Source organism: Lissotriton helveticus, chromosome 2_1, assembly GCF_964261635.1.
Source record: "Lissotriton helveticus chromosome 2_1, aLisHel1.1, whole genome shotgun sequence".
NCBI classification, from domain to species: domain Eukaryota; kingdom Metazoa; phylum Chordata; class Amphibia; order Caudata; family Salamandridae; genus Lissotriton; species Lissotriton helveticus.
Window position 1 is genome coordinate 340,433,250 of NC_136059.1, and position 27,945 is coordinate 340,461,194.

Genomic DNA, 27,945 nt, shown 5'->3' on the forward strand with positions numbered 1-27,945 from the left:
CTAAATTGCCTCTGGTGGCCGCTCGCGGCCCGTTCCCACCACTGCAGCCGGGGTCTCTCCGGAAGCGTCACCCAGTGTCTTCATCACATTCCGGCCAATGTCTCCCACGCCTGGGCAGGTTTAGCCTCCCTCCGTCTCTTGTGGCGTCGTGGTACGATACAAGCCCAGGCTCTGGCACGGATCTCTCTCTGTGCCGGTCTTTAGCATGCACGGCGTAGTATGCCGTCCGATCTCTACGGTCTCTCTGCCCCAGTACAAAGTCCCAGCACGAGCCGATGGCTCACCTCACTTCTCTCCCGTGTAGGTCTTGGGACAATCCGACCCTCAAGGTAGTGTCATCACGTATTGCGCACAGTGATCTACTATCAGGCTCCGCCGCGGTCTCCGGCAGTCCCGACCTTGAGTTCGGTCCTTGGTCTGTTCCCGCCTGTGAAGCCGGGGCCTTGCGTATTTCACCAGCCGATATCTCCACTGTGCACTGACCTAGAGTGTCTCTCGCATGTCCCGCAGTCTTGCAGGTACGCGAAGAGTGTACGGTACCGATAGCACCGAGTTACGTGCCGATATCAGGGATCACAGTGGGCGACTCTCAGGCTCTCTCCAGGTATTGAAGCCTTGTCTCCTCGCTGATCTTCCGGTCCGCCGCTCCCTCTAGGCCGCCATCGCCATTTTGTGCCCGTGCAAGCTCCACCAGCGTTGGTCCATGTCTTCACCGCCGCTTGTCCCAGTCCGACCCAGGTAGCACTCCGATGAGCGCAGTACCACTTGCACACACTCCGGTGTTCTCTGCCCGGCAATTACAGGGATAAAGGTTAGGATTTTAGCATATTATTCTCAATGGCTGGCGGAGCAGCACTTCAGTGTGGCCATTCTCGCTGAGCTCGAAGCCACAAGATTAGACATACAGCCTTACTGCTAATTAAGTTCAACATAATTATGCATATTTTATTGCAAACTTTCTGTCCACTGTGTATTGCATTGTTAAAAGCAAACGGGCGTTGCCAGTCGCCTACCCATAATCAGAGATAGTGTATTTGCCATTGAACCTCTTTGCTTTTAACAAGCCTAAGGAAAGTCATAATATGGGTTTATACTGCCTCTTTATACATATGATATAACTGCAGGAAGAAGATGAAGGTTGGTTTCAAATTTGATGTCTTGAAAGATAGGTTATGTGGATATATCAATGGTTTTACATGTTTAACTTAAACATGATTCATTTACTCAATACTCAGTTCCTCGCAGGATGAATTAATATACAACTACTTTTTGATACATTTCTATTAATAAAACATAAAAAACATGTTATATAATAAATATAAAATTAACAAATTATCACAGAGCAAAAGACCAGCTTGCTCATTTACAACACGTTCAAAGGTGGGGTGATCACAGCCTGAATTTAGTAGACTCTCTCTCACCTTCAAAAAAAACAATAAGATGGAGGTTTCCTTTGTATGATCTGGCTTGACAGTGCATCTGTCCACAGACAATTATGAGAGAATCCCTAGAGAGGATATTTGGCCCTGCGCACTTGTTGATAGCCAGGAGTACATGTTTTGATTGGGCAGAAGTTGTGTGCTTCCATGAAAATGTGCTTGCCCTTCACCTAGATGTGATGATTTTGTTTATGTATCCAGCTGCCTGAGCTTGTTTCTAATGGTTGAAGACTCCGTCAGCAGGTTCCAATTTTTAAAGCTGGTCATCTCTTCACTGCTAACTTCGAAAGGCAATATTTGAGGTGTGATATTCATACTAAAGAGGGCAATCAGTCTTTGATAAAGTCTCTTGTACTGTACATTGAACTTCGGGACACACACTGAACAGAATATTTGTGTGTGTTTAAGTCTGAAAAATGTAAATGGGTCGCTAGACAACCATTCTAATTAGCTCCACCTTTGGGAATCATGAGTATCGGTATGGTGCCCTCTGCTATATTTACTGTCCTAGTCGGTGAAAAAGAGGTCCCTGGACTTTGCCCTTGTCAGGTTAACGCTGTGTTCTGGATTAAAACCAGCATTTCCAGTCATCATAGGACCAAATATAATCCAGGATTTCTTCTTGGTTTCATTACAAATTAGATTTTAGAGGGCTTAGAAATCCTCCTTCAATATCATCTGCCTTAATGTTTCATCACAATCAGGTAGGAATGTTAATAAAATAGGACATTGAAGACAAATTCAAATATTTACATTTGAGGAGTGTGCTATCCACAATAACTATTTATTGATAATTATGTGAAACACATTTCCTAATTTAGATTCCTGTCTATGATTTAGAATATGTATCTCTTGGCTGTAATACAAATGAGTCCCAGATGTTCTAGACAGTATTTGATGTCTCATTTATTGTCAAGAAAATGGAAGCTTACCTATAGTGAATTTGAAATATTTCCTAATGATCTGCTTCAAACCACCGTCCAGGTGAGAAAAACATCAGCAGGGCAAACAACCACCCTATTTCCTTTACTTTCATGAGTATTGAAAACAGTATATTCAGTATTAGTTAAAACTTACAAAAATTGAGTATTAGTGGGTCCAACTCAATGAAGAGTGTACCAAATGGAAGATACATAGGCAATTTGTACTGGCAAATGGGGACGTTCATAATGATTATTAATTATGGAATGCAAACATAAATACATAAAACAATTCTAAAACTGCTAGAGAGATAGCATTTATGTCTTAGTAGTTAAGGTTAACAAAACACTCCATAATATAGCATATACGTCATTTTTAGGTCTCGTCTGAGACAGTGCATACTCTGTCACTTAAAAGACATTTTGTTTACTTTCAGGGGGCATTGAGTCCACCCACTGCTTTCCACCGGTTGGCCCCAATGTCACTGTAATTTCCGTGCTTCTTTTTGGTCAGCGTGTGCCGGCTTCATTTCCTTTTTGGGAGAACTGCCTAAGTACACTTACTTGCCCTGTGTCCTTCCACTGTTCACACTTTTGGAGCTACATTTTTTCTTGTAGTTGCAGCAATCCATAATGGCTCATCTGTTTGCCCCACCCCCTACCTGCTTTCAAAAAAGTAAACCACATCCACAGTGTTAAACCCTAAAAAAACGCCTTTAGCTCCTCCTCTTTCCCAGCATTGAATGTTTCTGACAAATGCAAAAGCAAGATGTGGAAGGTGGAGGATAATGGCGGGAACTGTGAGACCATTTTGTGGAGGAAGTGGAGAATTGCAAAACGCCGTATAACACAGGACACCTCTGGAGTCAGAAAAGTTCACACAGGACTCTCAGAGACGCGTGTTAGACATGGAAGGGAGGTCAAGGTTTGTGTCTTGCTGAACACATGACAGGGTCAGCTATATCTAAGTTGCTGTCTGACTTTTAAATATGAGCTGATCTGCTTCCTTCAGCCTTCTCTTTGCCTTTGTTTTTATCTTGCTGAAGTAATTGCAAAACCAATAGGTCTCGCCTATGAAAGCTATTGCCTTTGGCAGCAACGCATCTATCTATATTTTCTTTTGCTGAAGAGGGGAGGGTTGAAGGTATCTACACCCTTGAGCTGCACACTCTTCTTCCATTCCTCCAAGCTGCCTCCTGCCCTAGTCTCCCACCAGCAACTTTTAAAAAGTGCCATGACATAGCTAGCGCTGGCTATACCCATATTGCTTTTATTTTTAAAACCTTTCAGCTATGCTGCTGTGCAATATGACTAAAACATTGGCAAAGCCAATAGCATGGATAGGCAAGACATGTTGGCTTTGTCAATGCTTGTTAATATTGTTGCAACCCTCACCAGTTTGAACCAAACTTTTAAAAATAGCATTCAGGCTTACATAATAATGTTGCTGGATGAGAGTTTACCTTGAAAAAACAAAAGATAAGAGGCGTTTGGCAAAAAAGAAACTGCTGGTTTAATTATAGTCTTCGGCTGGGAAAACATCCACAGAAACAAGTCAGAGGACTGTCTCAACATACATTGGATTTGAGTGCATTTATATAAAGTGTTTGGAGCATTGTAAAACGATTTAGATCTAATTTTAGAGAAAGGAATGCAGGGCTAGTCATGGGGTTGTTAATCAGGCTATCTGATAGTGGTTGCCGGTGGGTCTCGATATGGCGTGGACACAATGAGGGCCAGTGGGTGAAGTGTCCAGATGTCCAGTATGGGGAGAGCATCATCACTGCATGAACTGTGTGTGTTGTACTCTGATTGGCTGAGTGTTCCTAGCCTTATGTGGGTGCAGATACAGAATATCGAATCGAAAATATCGATTTACACAAATATCGAGTTAAAAATCAGAAATATCGACAGACAAATTCTTGTGGTCAAGAATATCCAATTTAGGTAAGTAATTTCGATGTTAAGAATATCGAAGGGAAAATATTGTTTGCAAAAATATCGCTGTTAAAAATATAGTTTTTTTTAATTAATGTTATGTATTTTAGTAAATATTTTTGTATATATTTTATATGTATGTGATGTATGTTTTTTTGTGTGATTTGTGTGTATTTTTAATATATGTGTTAAATTTTTAGTTGTTATAAAAAAAAAATATTTGATTTTTGCGTTTTTAGTTCCGTAGCAGGTTGTGGGTTTATAGGGGAATTGGGTGGGAAGTAATTTAATTATATAAAATTAATTCGTTTTTTTTAGGAATTATTAATATTTTTTATTTACATTTTTGTGTTTTTAGTTCCGTAGCAGGTTGTGGGTTTATAGGGGAATGAGGTGGGAAGTAATTTAATTATATAACATTTATTGAATTAATCATTTCTTTAATTGAGATGTTATAGTCTTAAATGGGTAAAGTAATATATTATTAATTAATTAATAATTGGGTTAATTGGTAATAATTATGGTAATTGTGTAATCAACTTTAGGTGTGTGTTTATAGGTGCAAAGAGTGGGAAGGATGGGAAGTAATTTATTTTTAATTGATGAATTGGTGATTAGTTATTAATTAATTTTAATTTATTAATTAGTAATTAATTATGGTAATTGTGTAATTAATTTTAGGTGTGTATTGTGGTGTTCATAGGAGTAAAGGGTGGTAAGTATTTTGTGTTTAATTAATAATTATACTGTTGTTAATTAATGTTAATTATTTGATATTTATTTTGTGTAATTGTTTATTTTTGTATGTTTTGTTTCTACTTTTGAAGGGGTAAATGGAGGGTATTAAATACATTTTGTATTTTGTTATTATTAGTTGTTAATTCTAATAGTTTTTTCTTTTAAGCATAGTATTTAATTGTGTTTTATTATTTTATAGTTTAATTTAGGTGGTTGTTGTGGATATTATAGTGTTAAAGCATGTGTACTCAATGAATGTTTATTATTGTTTTATTAATACGATTTATTTAATTGATTATTAATTATGTTAATTATGGAAATACATTTAATAAAAATAGTGAAGTGGAGCTTCGACTATTTCCTCTAGGCCTGGCATCCCAGACATGGACCTTTCTCGCAGCCCAACACTTCTCCACCACCCTGCTTGATTAGGTCTCTGCCCGCCGGGCCTGGCTCCGCGGTGGGGGGCGTGAGGCTGGCTTAACATTGTTCTTTCCTCTTGATGGCCTTAAATATGTACATTCTACCTTGAGGAGGGGTTCTCCACGCTTCGCAAGTTCCCAAGCGTTTTAGTTTGGTTTTGGGATGTTACTGCTGTTAGGGCAACAGATGCTTCTGTTTTCGAAGTATAGGGTGGGGGGTAGGGAGGGGGCCTGGGAGGACTGTTGTCCCCTGTTTTGCACCAGCACTTACAGGGTGGCCCATTCCTCACAGTGTGGGATAGCATGACTGACATCGAGGACCCCAATCCTGCGCCTTGGCGTCCCTGCGCCTAGCCAACCATCCTTCTGGGGCCTCTCCCCTCTTCCGTGACTGTCTATTTGGATGGCTGATATAGCATGACTGGGTATTTCCTTACGCCTCGTGTCTTGGAACATAATGGCTTCTTTGAACTCCTCAAGCGTGCAGCGGTACTTCGATATGCGCAACGCCAGGGGGTGGAGGTCCTAATGCTGCAAGAGACGCATTTATTGGGCAACCACTGCCCGTTTTTAGCACGTTATGGGTACGACAGGGTCTGGCACTCTGGCTTTGTATGAGGCTCCCAGGGGGTGGAGATCTTGGTAAGACGCTCCTTTCCCTTCGTGATCACATGCACCATTCATGATGACCAAGGCACATTTGTGGCTCTGTCAGGTACCCTTAATTTGGTGTCATTGTATTCTCCCGCTTCACGGCTGAAAGCGACCCTGGCCGCCTCCGTTGAACTCTTGGCCTCCCTGTCCTTGGGTTCCACCTTCTTGGGGGGTGACTCTATACACAACTGGGCCCCAATCTCACGGCAGGCTCGCGCAGGTGAAGCAATTAACACAGTGGGCTGTGTCCCTTTGTGACGCTTGCCGTTTATGGCACCCGCGATCTCGGCAATTTACTCCACACCTCGGCGGCGCACATTGATGCTGTTTACATTCCCTCGACTGACTGCCTTATGCTTACTGACTTTGCTATCCTTCCACGGGGAATATCGGATCACTCTCCGGTGAGGCTCACTGTGGGCGCCCCTCCTGCCTCAATGTGTCAGACATGGAGACTGAACGCATGGTTCCTCCAGGACAAAGAATTCCAGAAAGTGGTAGGGTGGGAACTCTAACAGTATTTTCAACTCAATGTAGGATTGGTGGCTTCGCCGGGCACCTTATGGGAGGCTGGCCAGGCCACGATCGCGGGGTCGCCAAGGGGCAACTCAGGACCCCGCGGCGTGCCCAGCTGGATCAGATCACCTTGCATGAGGCTCAGGCCTTGCTCCTTGAAAGATCCACTGCCCTACATCCCGTCGCCTCAGATGTGCGACGCCTTGCTCACCTTCGTGAAGAGATTCGGCAGTTGTCGATGGAAGCTGCCAAACTCCTTTGGCGTTCCTCTGTTGCCAGGGTGCACAGATAGGGAGACAAGAACGGGTCACTACTTCACAGACTGGCCACCTACCCCAAAACAAACCACATCATTCCTGAGATCATAGATCAGGAGGGTACGACATGTAACTCCTCAGCCGCCATGGCCCAGGCCTTCACTCGGTATTACCGCAGGCTCTACATGGCCGAGACCCCCTCACTGTCTCTTTTGGACATATTGCGAGCTGGAGACAGCCTACTCCCCCGCCTGGACCCAGTTGTCCAGGAAGATCTAGACCATCCCACCATCCAGGAAGAAATTAGAATAGCTATTGCCCTTCCCTCGTCTGGCAAGACGCCGGGTCCGAACGGCTTCCCTCAGGAATACTACCCTATTTCGCGACACGCTCACCCCTCATCTCGCTCAGCTATTCAGTGAAGCAGGGGAGGAGGGGTCCTTTCCACCCGAGACTGACATTTCCACCATAATGGTCCTCCCCAACTCCCAGCCACCCTCCCCTCGGTGTGCAGACTATCGGCCCATCTCCCTTATAAATATGGAGCTCAAATTATATGCCACAATATTGGCTCAGCGCCTTAAACTGCAATGTGGGTTCATGCCATCACGTGGTACCCAGCAATGTTTGCGGAGGCTTCACTCGGCTCTGGCCCACCGTGGTGAGCTTATTCCCTACCTCGCGCTTCTCCTGGTAGATTTTGAGAAAGCCTTTGATTCAGTTGACTTGGGGTTCTTAGATGACGTACTGGTGGAAATGGGCTTTGGGCCTCGCTTTCGTGACTTCATCCATGTAGTGTATGCTCGTCCGAGGGTGCAAGTTCTGGTGGTTCTGAGGTCCTCTCAGAACCCTTTCTGATCTGCAGGGGTATGAGGCGGGGGTGCCCCCTCTCCCCCCTGCTCATCACGTTGGTGATGGAGCCCCTGGCGGTCCTGGTACGCTCGTGTGGATGAGTGCATGGTTGGGAATGCCCACTACAGACGCAGACAAAATTGCGCTATACGCCGACGATGTCCAGATCTACTTGCGGATCCTGTGAACTCTGGCCCCCATTGCCTCTGAATCCTCTGGTCCTTCAAGCAGGCCTCTGGCCTTCAGCTCAACCCAGATAAGTTGTTCCTGGTCCCCCTTCATGTATCAAGAGAATGCTTTGACTGGCTGTCCAATATACCCCTCCGTCGCCAATCATTCAAGTACCTGGGGATATGGGTGACTTTACTCCCAGAACTCAGCTGGGCTCTTACCGTCACCCGCCTGGTGAAACGGGTTCGGTAGGACCTGTCTAAGTGGCAGTCCCTGCGACTGAATCCCATGGGAAGAGTCGCCCTCTTCAAAATGATGATTCTTCCCAGGTTCCTCTACATATCCTCAATACACTCCACTTAACTTCCCGAGGGCTTGGTTCCGGGAGGTTGACATCTAAATTCCTTTGGGGGAGGGGCAGGTCCCGATTGGCCTTGAGCGTCTGTCGGATCCCTTCCTTCGATGGGGGTTTAGGGATGACCCACCTTTACCTCTACTATTTGGCTACGCGGCTGCTTCCCTTGCGCAATTGGTTTACCAGGGGTGGTCTGATCCAGCGTCTAGGCTGGAAATCAGTGAGCTGGGCTTGTCCAATATCCAGCCGATGATGTATGGGGCCCTGTCCCGTCCCTTATGCCGGAGATGACCGTTCAGTGTTCCTGGCTTGGCGGGCCGCTTTGCGTCATACCAGGTGGACCCACACATTGACCTGGTGCACCCCCTTGTGGCACGGTACCTGGCTCAGGGAGGTCAACGGGCTGCAGGGCTTTCGGGCCTGGGACCTTATAGGCATCTCGCAACTGGGTGACATTTTGGCGGGAGATCACATGTGCTCCTTTCGTGACCTCCAGGCTCGGTACTCCCTACATCACAGACAGCTTTTTCGATATCTACAGCTGCGTCATGCACTTCAAACACACCTTACAATCTGGACGAGACTCCCGGATAACAGCCCTCCCGAGGCACAAATTATGTTGGGGATCGGGGGAAGGGGGGCATCTCACGCATTTATTGGACACTCATTAACAATACCCCGACATCACTTGAGCGACTAAGGACACAGTGGGAGGGATGGGTGTGATCCTTGGAAGAGGAGGATTGGCGCGATGCGCTTGTGACACCGGAGCGCCTGCATAGTGCGGGGCTCCAACCGACATCTGCCTATGCCAGGTGTTGCCATGAACTGGCTGACTTCTTTTATAAGGTGTGGCAATGCCCCTGCTTGGCTCCATTCTGGGGGGGACATAGAGAAGGATCTCACTGAGGTATTGGGGTGGGAGATCCTGCACGACCCGAAACACGCAATTCTAGGTATCACCGATGGGCTGCATGGGTCCAGAAATGAAAAGCTATTCTATACTACGGCAATGGTGGTGGCCAAGAGAGACATAGCGTCAGCTTGGAAGTGTACTGACCCCCCCAACATTGGGAAATGGCGGGTGGGAGTTGATTGGTGTGCAGCGCAGGAGAAGGCAATGTACACAGCGCATAGCTGTCCCAAGAAGTTCTGTAGGGTCTGGGGGAAATGGTTAAGGGGCATGGTTTATCTTCACTGAGGATGTGCAGTTATGTCTTTTTGATTCTATATGCTCAGGACTTCTGGGCTTTCCTGAATATTGTCTATATCTATTTGTCATCCTGGACTCCTGATGTTTCGCTGGTGCTCTGTTTAAAATCAAAAAAATGTGTTTATCAAAAAAAATATTGAAGTGTTTTGTTATTGGTTTGGTGTTATAGGGTAGGAAATAAAATAAATACATTTATGTTTTAAATAACGTTTTTATTTGCTAATATTTGCTATTTTTAAATAATTATTATTTATAAATGTATTTTTGTTAACTTATTTTATATATAATTTATACGTTTTTGTTATATGTAATTAATACCATAATATGTGTTCCTTTTATATGTTTAAAATATTTAATTTTATATTTTTAAAATAATGTTTATTTAGTTGTATGATTTTTTAAATTTTGTAATATATATATATATTTTTTCCATTGGTTAAGTGTTATTAGCAATTTTTGTTTCCCTGCTATCCAACACTTTGCCCAATGTTGCAATCACTGGAGTGGGAATAGTAATTTTTACCTCTCTGCTATTCAGCACTTTCGCTACTGTTGCCTTCACTGGAGTGGAAATAGTATTTTTTGCCCCTCCGTTATCCAACCCTTTCCTTACTGTTGCACTCACTGGAGTAGGATTGCTAATTTTTACCCCTCCGCTATCTAACATTTTCCCTACTGTTGAACTCACTGGAGTTTGAATGGTAAATTTAATTACTCCGCTATCCAACACTTACCCTACTTTTGCACTCACTGCAGTGGGAATAGTAAGCTTTACCCCTCCGCTAGCCAAAACTTTCCCTACTGTTGCACTCATTGGAGTGGGATAGTAATTTTTACCCCTCCGCTATCCAACACTTTCCCTACTGTTGCACTCACTGGAGTTTGAATAGTAAATTAAATTTTTCCGCTATCCAACACTTTCCCTACTGTTGCACTTATTGTATCAGGAAATGTAAGTTTAATTTTTGTTTAGTAGTTTGTTTTAATTTATTATAGAATTATGTTTTATTTTAGATTGTAGATTATTGATATATATATTTATATATATATATATTATTTTTATATAATTTTAAAGTTTAAAAATGATATAAGGATAATTTATTTTTAAGTAAATATATGGAGAATTACGTTCATTTGGTATATTTTGTTAAAATGTATTTTAAATGTAATTCACTTTGTTAAAAATAATATTAATATTTAATATATTTACTATATATTATTTTATTTTCTATATATTTTTATGGTTTAAATAATTATATTGAGTTTTCTGTGTCAAACAAAATACAACAAACCCAGCTACAACCACTGGCCGGTGGGTAATAGCATGGCTGAAACTTATATTATTAAAGGAGTGTATCGAAGAGAGAAAAGAAGGAATAAAACCAAAGTGAAGAGAAGGGTAAGAGAGACAGAGACCTACCCATTACTCCGTATATGTCACAGTAGGGTTTTAGCCATTGGGTGGCACCCCCTCGTCGCAGGGGTGTTTGAACAATGTTGTGGGAAACCTAAGGACCCTTCAGTAATGTGGGCAGGTGAGCTCAACAAATTCAGAGGACAGGTAGGCCACAATGGATCCCCAGGTCTTGTCAAACTTGGGCAGAGTGTGGTTAATCCCCGCTGTAAGCCTTTCCATCCCCACTACCTCCCAGACCCTGTGAAGCTAGTCTAGTTTTGTTGGGAACTCCCCTGTGCCCCACCTTGCTAGTAGCACCTGTTTAGCTGCCCCAAGTGCCAAGGTAATTGCTCTCCCCAAACATGACTTTAGAGGATATGAAACTGGGTTAGGAAGTCCCTACAAAACGTAGCTAGAGAATCTAGGAAGCTCCGTCTGGTGTATATGTTCAACCTCAGGTAGGATTGTGTCCCAAAAGGCTTGTATCTTAGGGCAATGCCATAGTATGTGCGTTAGAGTGCCCACTTGACCTTATCTATGCCAGCAGAGGTCATCACTACATTATCTCCACCGGGCAATGCGTGCCGGAGTGTATTACCAACAATCACAATTGTTAGTAGTATTTCCTTTCCCGAAGTACTACATGAGGAGGCCCAGGGCCTATGTATAATGTCTGCTCCCTCCTTCGTGGAGAATCTCGCTTCAGTTCTGATTTCCACCTGCATTGCGCCGGAGACTTAGCAGGGTTCTTGGCCTTGGTGAGAAAGTTATAGACATCTGACATCACTCCGCTTGACTGCTCATCCCAACTTACGGTAAGCCCCTTGCAATGCCCTGATTACTCTCTTGGCTAGTTCGAACCCTCTCGCTCTTCAATTTCTCAATTGAATTAAATGGTTCGCTCCGTGTTTCGGCTTTACTTAGGACTCCTATCACAGACTGTATTCCTTTTGCCAACCCAATACAGTGGATCGGGGTTCCGACCCTGTCTTAGGCTGCCTAATTCTTGATTTACCTCGCTGTTAGAGAAGTTGATCGCACCACAGTGCCAACTCGCATGCAGTCTCTCTCCACTACTCTGCGTTAATTTTGCCCTTTCACCTCCAGGAACCCTTAGTTACCACCAGTACCTACCACCATGAAGATGCTCCTCCTAGCTGCGCTCTACCCGTGGTTTCCAGTTCCCCCATGCGGAACCATATACGATTGTTCGCCTACCATTGGGCAAGCCACGCTGCCCCTTGACGCTCGCCTCCTGCCACCTTCAGGTAGTCTACTCTTCGCTCTCCTTGCACAGGCTCTGCTACCCAATGCGCACGGTCTCCCTGGTCCCATCCCTCCCTGACCTCTCCCCTTTTCTCCTTGTACAGCATCCCTTATTTGGAAACCCGGTTCTGAAGATGATGCTGAGTAAATAGAATCGAAACGCTGCCGACCATTCAGCGCAATCTGCGGCGCAAACTCTACTATGGTTCACACAAAATGTCTAACCAAACCATGACCAACTACTGTAAATGGTCTTGGATAAACCATATACTTCTGTGCATATATTTTTTCACTTTGTCACATTGCGCCTTCCGCTGCTCTCTCACTTGTCATTTGCACCGTCACGTTTGTGTGTCACGAGCACATTAGTGCACCAAGTTCATTTTGGGTTGCCTTTGCAATTTTTGCCCTCAGTGCTGATACAACTGTTCTATATAATTTGTTACTTCAAATATATGATGCCAAGAGCACTTTCTTTAACATACCATGAGTCTCCCTTTTCCTTTTTTGTAATATCTTGTACATGCATATATACTTGCCTCCCTCAATGACACTGGTTGAGACAATGTTGTTTTTGCAATAGCAATACAGCATCCCCTCAGAGTCGCCTTCAGGGCATCCCAAAGCGTGTCCACCCTCACCGTGCCCACATCATTCACCTCCAGGTATGCTCTAATAGCACCCTGTATCTCCGCAATATTGGCAACGTATGTGAGCAGTTTGTGGTTCAATCTCCACGACCCCCGCCGTGGGGACCCCCGGGTAAGACCAGCGATAAAGAGATTGGGGAATGGTCTGAGAACGCTGCAGCCCGATAGACACATCTGTTGTAGCCATTGTGACTCTAGGTGAAGTCCAAAATAGATCTATCTGGGCATACGTTTGGTGTGCTGCAGAATAGAAGGTATATTCCCAAGCTGTCAGGTAGCGGTTTCGACCAGGCGTCTCTGAGCCCCACTTCACCCAACCTTTGTAGCAGTGAGTCAGAGATGGATCCAGATTGCCCCACTCGGAGAACTGATCTGTCCAGTTGGGCATCAGGAACCAAATTGCTGTCCCCCCTATTACCAGATCCTCTCCGGGGACTGCTGAATTGTGTGTATCGTGTCCCGGAGAAAGGCTTCCTGGTGTTCGTTGGGGCCATAAACTGAAGCTATTCTGTGTGTGTGCCCACCCACCGAAACTCTCAATGCCAGTACTTTACCCGCCACATCCGCATGCACCCCTGACACTGTCCCTTGAAATTGCGTAGACAAAAGGATTGCCACACAAGCCCTCGAACCAATTGGACTGGAGCCGTTTCCAGTCTGCCCGCAAGAGATGGGTCTCTTGTAAGAGACAGATATCACATTTGGCAACTCTCAAAAAGGCAAGAAGCCCTCGACTCTTAATGGGTGAGTTAAGGCCCTGGACATTGCAGCTCATGATAACCACTTTAAATCCTATCATGGATTTACGTTTTGAATGTGCACTTTGGCAACCGCTAGATTTAGGCATACAAACCTGGCTACGCCTAGACTGCTTGACTCCTCCGACTTCCCAGTCTAGTGGGGAACCCCTCCTTCAGTCTTCCCCCCAGCCTAAGTACCTAGAGCCTCCCGTCTGGTGAGGTGTAGTGACCCCTTCCGGTGGGCACTGCAGCGTATGGCTCTGTCGCGTGGCCCGTGACCATTAATTACCCTGCGGGGTGAGTGCATTCAAGGAACCCCAACAGTGGGGTACTGACATCCAAGGCAAACCCATCCCCCCCAAGGTGCGGTACCCATCCCCCTCACCACTGCTTGCCACACGTGTGATCCTATAGTGATTGGTTACCCTATCTGTCTGTGTGAGGGCTGCAGGTCTCTTATGGGTAGGGAAGAGCAGAAAAGGGAGAAAAACAGAATAGAATGAGAGAAAACAAGCAAACCCTTGTAGTGCCTACCAACAGTGATGTGTAAGACTTTCGTGTAAGGGTCCATGTGTCCGACGAACGGTCATCACCTCTCCAAAAGTGGGGCTCCACCCACCAGGGCGGAGAAGTCTAGCCCCTGGACTTGGATCTTCTCCACCTTGGGGCCTCAGTACAGGTGCTGCTGAACTCACTCACCGGACTGATGGCCGGTACTCTCCCGGTCCTGGATCTGTCACAGTAGGGCTTCCCTCTCCTTCTGATGCTCTCCCTCTGATGGCCTTATGTTGTTTCTTCTCCTGAGGCCTCTTCTCCGATTCGATTTAGGTGGCTTCCTAGAGGATGGGCCTCCCTCTGTCACTTCCGAATCTCCTGTCTCCTCCAGAGAACTCCCAAGAACTTCTCTCACTTTCTTTAGGGTCCGCACTCCATGTGTCACCTTGTTCCAAATGAAAGTCAGCCTGAACGGGTGTCCCCAATGGTAGCACACTCCTTGCTCTCAGAGGAAGGCTGTGGCCGGTGGCAACTCTCTGCGCCTCCGTAAGGTAAGTGGCGAAAGGTCCTGGTAGACCCCCACCTGCAGCCCCTCAAACTCCACCGTCACTCGTTCCGAGTGGAAGCCAAGATGATCTCCTTCTGGCAGTAGGAGTGCAGGCAGGTAAGAATGTCCTGGGGCTGACTGGGACCAGTGGTGGGCCTCCAAGCGCAGTGGGAACGATCCAGTGTGGTCTCTTTGTCTGGTAGTTCCAGAGCTATATGTCGAAAGAAGAAAATTACCCAGTCCTCCAGCCTGCCCATGTTCGCCTGGAGCGGCACACCTTTGATGCAGATGCTAGAGCATCTCGATCGGTTCTCCAAGTCTTCCATTTTGAGGTAAAGCTCATTGTTCAGTTCACACAGCTCCACCAGCTCCCGCGCTTGTACATTGATTACCTCCTCTCTTCGATCCCTGTTGCGTTCCATGGTGTCCACCCTGTCTCCCACTTCTTGGAGCTCCGTACACAGCTGTTTTATATGAGAGGCCACACTTGTGCAGCGCCGCAAAGTCATCCGGGAGTCAACCCAACAGCTTCCCCATAAAGCCGCTTGTGATCGGATCATCTGCTCTCCCTGTTTCTGGTTCCATCTCTCTCTCGGTCGGTTGGTTCACCTGTGGGTCGGGACAGGGCCCCTCTGCTTTCTTTGTGCCAGGTTTCTGGACCAGGTCTTTGATCAATGCGTCCTTCTTGGACCGCGGTGTAGTCATTGCCGTGGTCTAGTGTGATACAGAAAAACCAAAGGTGGTGATGAACGGAGCGTTGACAATACAAACACTCACAAAAACTGGGGTGGTGTGGAGTGCAAAAAAAAATGATGGATTTAGGCCCAGATCTCTGTACTGGGGTGAATGCATGACATTGTTCTGCATTCTGTCCATCAATTGTTGTTTTTGCATTTTTTATTTTTGCATTTGTCACCCCTAGTGTGATACAGGCCTACGTGTCCTTCCTTACGGCATTGCTTCACTGATGGCCAAGTGCTCCCCTGTCTTCCACTAGGTCGTGTTCCCTGCAAGCCAGTCTCCACGGCCCATCGCCAAAAATTTTGTGTAAGAGTCGCCCCCGGGCAGCCACCTCCCGAACTGTGTAATGTTGCCTGCCGGACTGCTGCCCCTGGCACGTTTGGTTGGGGGCCTAGTCTTAATGTGTTCGATGGCCTGTACGCCTAGTGGAGGAGGAAACCTTAAGTCCGTGTTCCAGACTGCCTGTCACCATTCTGGGGAGTTGCACTGCTGGTCACAATGCCGAGCAACGGTCGGTGATGGGCCTTCCGGGTTACCCCTTAGTCCTGCAATTCTACTGGCTCGCCCTTCTGGGTTATCTGCAGGCTGGTAGCCTATCCTGGCAGTAAGTATCTTCTTGGATGGCGTAGGGAGTACCGGTCGATGGGTCTAGTTAGCCATGCCATTTGGAGTGTGTTTGCCTCCCACTCTAGGGTGACGCAGGTTGCGGGGGGGGTAGGGAGCCGCTACTGCAGTCCTACACTTCTTAGGCCCCTGGGTGTGTTCAGGGTAAGTTCAAGGGGGGCTCAGGAGCCTCATCGAGCAAAAGATGACAAGACCTCTACCGCGCGCCACCCAGTGTGGCAGCTGCGAAGGCTCTACACTTAGGCCTCTGGGCGTATGCAGGGTGTGCTCCGTGTGCGCTCCGAGGCCGACTCCAACAAGGGACTGCGAGGCCTCTACCTTGTGCCGCCCATCATGGCTGCTCTGAAGGCCCTCAGCTTCCTAGGCCTCTGGGCTTGTACAGGGCATAGGATGCACTTAGGGGCCGCAGGGCCTCCATGTCGCGCCACTCACTGGGACTGTTGCGTCGGCTCAGTGCCTCCCGCACTCTGCAGTGTCCGCTACAGCTCAACGCTCACTCTCGGTACTGCTGCCCTTCAAACGGGACCCGGCTGCCAATCCTGGACTACTGTGGTTGGCCATGGGGAGTGTCTATCGCGAGGCCTCCCAATCCTGCACTCCCAGTTATTCTGGGGGATAAGCGCTGCCTGCCCCATTGGGGTCGCAACACCCAGGCCGGCGCTGTCCCCGGCCTCACCTTAGCTCCCCTGCCGCCTCATGGTCCAGAGCTCCAGTGTGAACGCCCTGCAGTGTCCTGGCACTCCGCGCTCCTGTCGGTGCAGACTCCCCTCCGATGCTCCTCTTCTCTCATGCTTGCCAAGGCTCCACAAGCGGCTGGGAAAGTTCTTTTCAAGGGCACCAAGCCCCTCCATCAGCTGTGGGTTCCTCTCATTCGGCCTCCGTGGTGTCACTGTCTCCACGGCCGCGAGCCTCATTAATAGCGCTGCTGTTCCGAACCGCTGATTTGAATCTCATCCACCGGACTGCATGTTCCAGACCCCCTGAGATCACTTTTGCTTGCCTCACAGGTCTCAAGGCTGGCTTTGGATGCTTTTTTGTCGGCCTCAGCGAGCGGAGCCCTAGAGAAATGGTGCTACTCTGCCGCCGTCTTGGCCACTATATATTTCTATATATTTTTAAATCGATATTTTTTACATCTACATTATTTATCTTGATATTTTTGATTAAATATTTTTGTACTTACCTGTTAAGGTATTGAAGTCGATATTTTTGCAGTCCATATTTTTTTTCAATATTTAGAACATCGATGTTTGTTAGATCGATATTCTATCAGTAAACCCTTTATATGGCATTTGATTGCCTGAGTTTTTATAACTTCAAGTGGGATCTACCTTTATAGTGTTTTGGCAACGCGGCATCCCTCCGGCCCTAGTTCTTTATTGGGGCCAATTTCCGTGGACCATTGTGGTGTTGCTGCCTATCTATGGGACTAATCTGGGTTTTTCCTGTTTGTGTGTTTGTCCGGCTGATTGCATGCTATCCCACCTGTGATCTGTCAATCAGCAGCCTCAGGCCTAGGTTGCAAGGCATGCCTAGCCACGTAGGGGCTTATTGATAAGACCCTTGTTCCGCCGATGCATTACTTTATGTGACGCTCTTGTGGAGCATGAGCCTGTTCCATATTTACCAGGCAGCACCAAGCCACTTTTATTAGCTTAATGCTGCCTTGTAAATATCATTAACTTTAACACAGTTTTCTTTGTTAAAGGAGCGTGCAATGGGTGTTGCTGGAGGCGTTCCCAACAACACCATGGAGAAATCGGAAATCAAAGGCCGCCCAAAAAATATATGCCTTTCCACGGGAGGCATAAAGGAGGCAGATCTTTATTTTTCCTCCTTTCTACTTTTCTATGCTTGCTGCACAAATAGAAAAGGGAAAAAGCCTTTCTGATTCTTTTTGTGCAGGAAGGGTTCCATTCCTGCACTAAAATAATTATCCCCTCAGCGCAGGCTCCCATGCACCATGGTGCAAAGGTGTCTGTGTTGGCGCACAGGGCAAAAGAACAAAAATGCGCCGTATCTGATAGATACGGCACATTCCTGCCCTTTTCTTTTGCCATTGTGCAGCCCAGCAGGAAGGCCTGCGGCACTGCTCTATGGCAAAAACTCATAAATGATGTCCGTATTTCTTACTCTGGGTTGATGGAGAGGTCATCTCGGGAAATGTCAACAACAGTGACCTGATCTTGTTTTTTAATATACACGTATTGTTGCATAGATTGACATCAATATTAACAATACAATTATGTTGCATATTGGTCAAAGGAGGACAGTGGGCATCCTAAAATAAATGTTTTACCATTTTATATGGAAATCCAGTTAGATAACTTTAGCTATGAAAAACAAAAACATAGTTTAATGAAAGTACATTAGATTTAGTAGGCATGCTGTGTTTGGCTCCTGTTAGTCCCTGAAGTTCGTTTGAGGTGCTTTCTTTCTGCCCTTTTTGAGTTATAAGCAACAAAAACAAAAAGTAGTACATGGCGGCCAGGAATGTTTTGAAAATCAAGAACAAGCATTTTTTATTATGAAAATATTTGAAAACATCACAGCATCATTTATAGTCCTTCTGAAATATTTTCAGAGGTTAGCCAGTCACCTCATTTCCCTTCCATTTGATAAAAAAAATTATCATGTTCTCAAATCAAATCAAGGAACCATGAAAAAAACAAGCTTCACAATTGTTAAATACTGCCTGTGGTGTTGCAATCAAGAGTGTAAAATCACCCTTTTGCGAATAATTTTTCCTGCAGCTAGATCCTGGCATGGATCAGGAAGCAGGACTGGAGGTATTGCTTACTGCTTGGAATTTGGCGAGCACAGGGGAGCAATGCTCCAAACCAGCTTCCGCTGAGTTTCTTTCAGGAAAGGTTGGAAGTCCCTACATAGTGTCAGCACAGTCTGGTCTGAGGCTTTGTATGCGCAGAGAACACACCACACAACAGCATCCCAACAATCAACTGCATTTCTGAGCAGTCCATAAACTCTCCAGTAATATGAGGATACAGAAGCTATCTTGGATATGTAGACATAATTTCCCTTGTTGCCCACAGCATTTCCTATTTGCACTTCTCATAGTGACCTTTCGATATAGCTCTACGATATGCTTTATACAGAAAAACACACTTGGGCCAGCCGTTATACATGAGAAAAACTTTAGATCCTGGCACTTATTCTTTTGGGTGCTTTTTACTAGCCCCTTGCGCCACCGGTGCATCTCTTTTTGTGACGCACTGCTTGCGCAACCTCCTGCCCCATATTTACAAGGACACGTAAAGCACCCTGCATTATTTTTTTCTGTCCTTGTAAATATGGCCCTGTTCTCATGCAACACTTTGCATGAAAGGGGTGTGACATGGGTGTTGATGTGGGTGTTCCCAAGCAGCACCTATGTATTCTGATGCCTTTCCAGATTTACGAGAATTCGTAAACCTGGAAATGCATCAGAATGCTACTGCACTCCAGGGGTGGTGTAGTGAGGCGCAACAAAGAGAAATGCTTACATTTCCCCTTGTTATTCCCTCTTTCTAGGGGTGCTGCATTCTGCAGCTCACACAGGAACTGCAAATAATACTCTTTATTTTTTGGGTTATTGTTTTTGTGCAGGAAGGTATGCCTTTCTGTACAGAAATAATCTACCCGCAGCACAGGCACCCTTGCTCCATGGAACCAGGGTGCCTGCATGGTACATGGCAGCCGATTGTGCACCAGAGCAGGAGAACACACAGGGATGGGTAATATTGTTGTAAATGTGACGTATCCCTGTGCTTTGAAAGTGATGCAGCGTGGCGCAGCCACAGGGCTTGTGGTGCTGCGCTGCGGCACTTTCTTGTAAATAAGCCCCTTAGAAATTAAGCACTGCACTAGACACCCATAAAAACAATAAAAGGAAGCAAACATGATTTGAAATTGGTGTGGGGGGGGCAACCATCTTGTATTTAGCACATTCATACTCTCAGCCCTAGTTTAGGGGGCAATGTTGGGTTAACGCCAATCCGTCTTCTCAGGAGGACTAAAAAGGCAGAAGGAAAATTACAAGCTATATTTTTTTTAGAAAAAGGGAATCTTGTGGGCGCAGATTTCTTACATCAGGCCCTCCACCCCACCCCCATTCATCTCTATTGCCAGGAAGCCATTTCAGCCTCACTGGGCCGAGCCCTTACCAGACGGTTGCAATCAAAACTTTGTTGGGGGTGAAAGGCTTGTAGGGTGGAGCGATGGTAACTCCTGGCATGGGGTCACACCAACCATACACTCCTGACAGGGGCTGGAAGTGCACACTGCACTGGAATTCTGTATAAGCTGACATTTGCAAAACAAATTTGTTCTGAGAACAGTGAAAACAATAACATCCACAGTTTCCATTTGCTTTTGACAGAGCATGAAAGCTGCCATGTGATTAAGTGGGATAGAGTGTACCAGCAAGAAGGCTCAGTGAGTTAAAGCTCGCTGTTTACATTTGAAGTGACTTGTAGGTCATACGTTTGATGCTGACGTGGTCTACTCAGCCTTTCATGCGCCAGAGTATAACTCAGAAATATTAAATTGGGTTATATTAATACTTGTTATTTACAGCATTTATTGATGACATAAGTGCTGTATGAAGCGCAAATCAAAACGTAATATTTTGTATTAGAAGCATACATCCATAATGGACAAAGGCAGTGGTGGGGTGGATTTAGGAAATGTAGGGCTCACCTGTAGCTAAACAAAATGCTAGGAAAGAAGATAGTTGTGTAAAAATAAGGAAATAGGGCAGAGGAATGGGAAAATGCAGGTTGTCTCCTACTTTCAGGAAAATAAGGCAGGGGTGGATACAAATAGCATATTGCTGAGGAATAAAATGTTGTAACCAACATTAGCAAGAGGTCTGGCTTATAAATAAAAGTCATCAAAAACAAGGTTGGTGGAGGGTCTAAGGGGAAAATTATTTAAAGACCAAAGGACAGACAAACCCCTTATTCACAGTGTAACAACACAAAATGACTGTCAATGGTCTGTACAACTTATGGGGGCAAACAAAAAATGTGAGGACTCTGTGTCTACCTGTAAAGTGTGTACAACAAAAAGGAAATGAACCTCATCAGCCCACCCATATGGCAGAGCTTCATCATCTGGGATAGAACCAAAGATGGTCCGGTTAGGGAGCCACACACCTGTTGAAATTATGTGCTTCTCCAAACCCAAGGAACCACCAGTGATGGATCATACCAAAAATCAAATCAGTTTGGAATGGTGTGGGATGTTAAATTGCAGTGAGAAAAAATGTGTGCAAAAAGAATCAAAAAGTGAGATGTAAAATTGGCTACCATGATTTAAGGAAAACTTTATTAGGGAAAATCATGGTGTCAAAATTAAAATGAGTGTGAGACAGTTTGACACAATAACTGTCTATTAAGGATGGTATTTGGTCAACATGTTTCAGCCATTGTAGGGAAGTTAAGCCTACCGGGCTTTCGTCAGGACCTCTTAAACACTACTGCAATTAAGCTTAACCTAAGCTTAGTGAAAAAAGCAAAAATTAACACAAATAAATGATACCAAACATCCTACCGTACATTGGATTTTCCAGACGAGGGATGTCTGTTTCATAAAGTATTTAGGATTCTTTCCCAAAAATGCTTGTCGGGTGACAGCAAAGGCGCTATATAAGAATGCCTATACATACATACATACATAAATAAAAGTGCCTTTTGTGTCACTGGTGGTTTTAGGCACTCAATAGGTCACCATACATGCACCTTTTTATTAATCTTTGCACTCATGCATCCATTTGTCCATCCTCACTGGTAAGGAATGAATGTGTGAATGCATTTATTCATGCAGTCATTCTCTGACACTGCCTAATAAAGCACTTACAAAGTCAACAATATATGCAGGATAAATTACAAGAATACAAGTAATAGAAAAAAAGCATGCTGCTTAAGCATGGGCGGATTTTGCGGATTGGCAATCCGCGAACTTGCGTATTTACGGATTCGCAATCCGCGAAGATCCGCGAACTCTAGCGGATTTGCGGATTTTTCCGTTTTTTGTGTTGGCGCGTGTTCGCGCCGATTTTGGGAAAAGTTCGCAATTGCGAACTTACTTTTCGGCTTGCAACGGCCGCGACTATGTTGTTTCTACGTCTGGTTTATCATCACAGGTTCACAGCACCCTCTGTTTCACCACTGCCACCCTCTGGGACACCCATGCCACCCTCTAGTACATCCTCACTGGCACCTATTAGGTTTATTTATCACTGTAGATTATGGTGGTTGAAAAAAGCAAGCACACCTGCCCTTCTTCAACTGCCATCAATTAATTTGTGTTTCATTAATGTGTCAGTAATTTTGAAAGTTCCAGTCTGGCTGGCACCTGCTTCCTTCCTTATCTGTAATTTGCTTTTTGTTGCAGTGAAATTTTTTTTTCACAGGACCTTTATGGTGCTATTCTATGAGCCTGCTGTTTGGGTCATAGCAGGGTCATAGAATAGTTGCAAACTCTGGAGGGGCCCATCAGGAAGCACTACCTTGAATGTTACTAATGTTAAGTTTGAACTTTTGCACCTGCTCATTGCTTTCAGTTTAGCTAAAATCGTTTTTTCTGCAATTTCGCGCGTTTTTTGGGGCGCGAATCCGTGCGAGATCGATTTCGGAAGCCGCGAATACGTGCGAATACAAAATTGTTTTTGTTGCGACGTGTATGTTCGCGTGATCTTGCGCGTGTTCGCGAGGCGCTTCTAGCTATACGTTTGCCAAGTTACCCTATCGGTCGTACACGGGCGCGGCCATCTTGTTGGCGTGACGTAATTCCGTTTCCGCCCGCTATGTGTAATCTCGCAAAGTGTGCTGCTCGCTAGTACAATTTCGCGCGTACTCGCAAGGAAAATCTCGCGCGAACTTACCCACGCGGTCGTGAACGGGCGCGGCCATCTTGTTTCTCATTCATTGCTATGGTTCTGGGCATGCTTTCTCTATCCTCTCTCAATCTCTGCCATCCTTTGCTTGTTTGAAGTTTTTTTGATCTAATTTTACTTATTATCTAACCCTCTATTTTTCTAGCTCTATATTTTTGTGTTTTCTGCAGCTTTTAGTTACTTTTAAACTACTTTTTTAAACTCTTTTCTTTTCTTCTTCACTATTCTATTTCTTCTTTATCATTTAAGTTTATTTCTGCCCAGACCATGGTAAAGGGAGCCGGGAAGCACCCTGAGAAGGGGAAGGGTCCCGCACCCCGTGCCCGGCTCCCGTGCGGGCGTTTAAGGGGGGAGCAAGTGGTCCCGAGGGAGATCTTCAGCGCGGAGGAAGTGGCGGCACTGATCTTCCACGTCCAGCGCCGCCTCCCCAAGACGATCCTGGGAGGCGGCAAGATCGCGACCGGCTATGGCATCCGGGAGCGTCGCAAGCGGTGGGAGAAGGTGTGCCGGGCCATGTACAAGATCTCTGGGGTCCGGCGCACATATAACCAGGCCACCCACCGCTGGACCGATGTCATGGACCGGGAGCGGGACTTGCTGGACGCGCTCGGCGTAGAGGTCCCCGGGCTTGGTGAGTAGTAGTAGTAGTACATTTACTACTCTGTTTTATCCTGCTCTGTTATTTGCAAATCTTTGTTCTTTACCAAGAGCAATAATGCTGCCGATTACATTGAGGTAAATTATATTTCAAAATCTTCTATGCATTTCAGGTGCACTGCTCTCCTTCTCAGTAGCCTTGCTTGCTACTATGCTTCTTTGTTTTGTATGTTGTGTTCAGAAGCATTTCATTGGCCTGAGAAATTATGTATGAGTGTACTGTAAAGAAAAGAACTGCGTAATGCTAGACAGTAAGGGTCATATTTTCAATTACCGGCGCATCCCTGCAAAGTAGCAGGGATGCGGCAGTAATTGTGTGCCATGCCACCACCACCCATTGGCCCAAAACGTCACAGAAGCCTTACGCATCTGTGCCGTAAAGGCAGCGCATTGCTGGAGTTGCGTGCCAACGATGGCGCAGCTCCAGCAATGCTCTGGGGTACCCTATCTCCCCAATGCTGCATCAAGCCGTACGTCGGCTTCAAGCGCGCAGGGTTTGAGTCATGCATCATTGTCCTAAAAGTGACTGATTGACATCTTGTAGATTTCCCTCAGCCACTTTTAGGATTCGTTCCTGCGCAGGTACGCCCTCCCTTGCGCCGGAACGCCCCCTGATGGCGCAGGGCTTTACAACGTGATGCATCGCCCATATGCCCATATGTGTTTTTTTTTTTAATATATACGCCGCACCAACACCATGGCGAGTCTTTTGTTCTGCCGCTGCGTCAGAAAAGGCACGCAACAATGGAGGAAAATCAGCCGCAACTTCCGCAAGGGACTTATAAATCAGCCCCAACAGACTGAAGTCCAGTCCTTCCTTTAGACAGTCACATGGCTATAAGAAGAAATAGTGGCGGTGGTGGCGGGTGGATTGATAGTTTGAGTATTCACTGATCTGCAAGCAGGATGGACTTTGTCTGTCACGTGTTGCGCACTGCTGCCTGCAGTGCCAGGCCTAGGCAAACCTCTTTAGTAGTCTGTTTATTGAGTTACATAGGAACTTTCTAAGTCAACGTTCCGCAAATCAGGCAATACGAATAACGTAGTATACCACATGAGATAGATCCCGTGGAATAGTTGTCTATCTATTTGCTATTTTTCCAAAATATGTTGTTATTGTTCTTTTGAAATGTTTGATTTGGTTGAAAAATCTCATCCATGTTTTCTGGTTTTTCTTTCTTTCATGTTGTACATCAGCTCCCCCCAAGGGCAAGAGGACACAGGAGGAGGGTGCTGAGGATGCAGGCCAGGATCGGGCAGGCGAGGGCTCCTTTGCTGGCCCCAGTAAGTTTACATTTTAATAAACAGTACCTATTTTTTCCTAGCGTTCCTCATTCGATTTTTTCTAAATCGTCTTTGATCTTCTTGTAGACTGGATATAAATTCTTATCCTGCCTCGAATATGACTCCCTGTGGTATTACTAGACTATTCTTATTAGTCTGTCTGTGTAGCTAACTAAGATTGGACATTTGGCAATTCCATTGGACTCCCATTATATTCAGCAATACCTCTATGCACTGTCTCCTTACTGACTAGATAGTGTGGCAGAGTCATTCAGCTCCCGAAGTCACCGATTATAGATCCCCAATGATCTCTAGATTATCGTACGCAGGACAAGAGAGTAGTACGGAGTCACAGCACAGTCAAGAAGTGTCAGAGGCACTCATGCTTGCAAAAATTCCAAAACCTTTAGCTCATCCACTCTAGTCTAGAGGAACAAAAACCACAGAGTCTATTTAAGTTTAAAAGCTTTATTAAAAGTAAACACATTTATTAAAATCTACTTTGTCATAAAACTATTTAACTGTAAACGGAAAAGTGGTTAGTGCTGACGATTAATTGGACACATTTCTTGTGGTCGAGCCGAACTCTCACCTAGTTTGAACTTGATCCTGGTCGTGTTCTTAGGACTCAGGAGTCAAGCTTCTGTCTGTTAGGAGAAAAAGTGGTGCGTGTTAAAAATCAAAAGCAAGCATTCATCAGTTGTGCATAAAAGTGCAGCAAGACAACAGCCTTCCCTGGAAAATGGGACATTTTTACTATGGAGTAGACAGTCACAAATTATTACATTCTATTCTGTTTTTTTAACATTTCTCCTAGACCAAATATTATATAGTAGTGAGTGGTGTATTCTAACATTCTTAAATGTACTTTGTAGGTGTAACATCTGGTGACGGGGCCAGCGCGGAGGTGGCTGTGTTGGACCAGGACTCGGAGGCCTCTGGGGAGGAGGCGGCGGTAGAAGAGCTGGCGGCCGTTCCTGTGGGGGATCAAACGGTGGTGGCGGAAACAGGTAAGCTATATATTCCTTACTTATTGAGATTGAAGACTGCATAGTGTGCTTTCTGCACGGGTGTATTACAATTACAAATCAACCAGGTAGTAGCCTCCTCGAAATGTACTTCGACTTAGCTGTGAAGTTTTTGGTGAGAAGAATCCCAATAAGTTCTTAGACGAACGTGATGGATGGGATGAACGAAAAGCGAAAGAAGGGTGTAAGTAAGTGGGACGCGAACTTGTATGATGGCTGGCAAAGAAGAACGATATGTGTTTGCTTGGACCCAGAGGTGGCTGGGAAGGAAAGAATATGGTATGGTGCATGGCTGGGTCAATGATGAAGCAAGGATGGGTGGAAGGACAGCAGCCTGGGTGGGTGAAACAGAAACTGTATGTGTGCGTATACTTTGACTGAATGGATGCCTGGAGCATGGTATTCTCTGACTCTTAGATAGCACATGTGTATCTAGAGAGAGTAGATGGTCGCCAGGTGAAGTAAGTGTTACCTTGAAGAGCATGTACCACCGCACCCGCACGTCCGTCCCAGTGCAGGGAAGGCAAGGAAAAGAAATTGTAAATGTGTCCAATACTACCATGAATAGTAGCAGTACTTTGTATTGCGTTTGCATTCACAGCATATATCTGGTTATTACGGTGGACACTCCGTACCTCTCTTAATAACTTTAGTTTACTTGTAGTACGTCATTCATGTGTGGGTGTATCACTGTTCACTCAATATTAAGCAAAGCACCTAAAGTCATCTCATCTGTCATTAAATACGTCCCATGTGAAGTGATAGATAATCAAATTAGTTAGCTTCTTCAGTTTCCTTTTCTAGTACTCATTTGCACTGTAGGGTGAAAGGTAAATTAATTAAGCAGTAGCCCTTGTAACAGAGTATTCTCAGTGCCACCCGTAATAGAAAAGTAATAGCTTCACCACCTGCATGTACTGGACCGGTACAGTAACGCAAGTCTGTCTCACTCATCATGGTGTGCAACTTTTTTTCTCGGGTGCAACTTCACTGTGCTGTGTCCATGTCATTCTGCCGGCTTGCATAAGATAACGTACCCATTTCCCTAAACAAGAGAGAAGAAGAAGAATAAGACTGGTGTACTGTCATAGTCGACTGTAATGGAAGTCCATAGTGGTCGTAGAATTAGTTCATTAAACTACCACTACTGTTAGAGCAAGGATGCAGAAGTGGGAGGTTACATAGATACTGTCCTCAATAGTTATGTACTGTGCTTTCAATTTGCTACTTGTACTCTGTGACCCAACTTTCGGCTCAATCACTTTGTGTTATTAATAAGGAGCATTGGTTACAGACTATGTCTTTCTTTCTTCATATAGTTGCTCCTTCCAAATCAACAACAAGGAGGGAGCAGGCTAGATTGGCCCGGCAACGGAGGCTGGAGGCCACAGTCGCCGAGTATCGGCGGCTGGTGGCCCTGGAGGAGGAGGAGGACACGCAGTCGAGCGGGGCAACATCCTCGACTGTGACCACTGCATCCTCCTCCGTGACTAAGCCAGCGGGACCGAGCCGGGCTAAGAAAGACGACCGCCACCGCCAAGCAACCGAAATACCAGCTGCCCCCCACAGGAGCTGCAAGGAACGCCAACGCCGCCTACGAGTCCGCATGTCCAACCTGGAGCAGGAGGTCCTGAGGTATAAGAACTTGGTTAAGGGCCTCCGCTCCGAGCTTGCCACCCTCCGCAAGGAGTATGATGCCCATGCCGCATCATGCACCAGCACCAGCACCCTCCAGTAGTGGAGTGTCCCTTGCCCTTTTTTTATAGACTTTTGGGGGGTGGGATTTGGGAGTTGGGATCGTTTTGGGACGTTTCAGAGACAATCGTTGGGGTTAGGGTGGGTGAGGGAGATTATTTTGTTAGGGCTAAATAAATATATTTTTCAACTTTATCTGACCATACCTGTTTTTTACTGCTTTTCAGTCTGGTGGGTGGGGGGCGGGGGTGTAACAGTAACTTTGTTTTCCTGAACAGTCGTAGGACTTTAGTAGTACAACCGTCAATCTCTTGTCTACTCCGAAATAATACTCCATTATACTACCTCCCACCAAACGCTTATCTTACCTGTAATTTGTGTTAGAAATTAGGGCTAGGCCCAGGGCTGGCTCCAGGTGAAATGGGGATTAACGTTGTCAATCCTGGGCG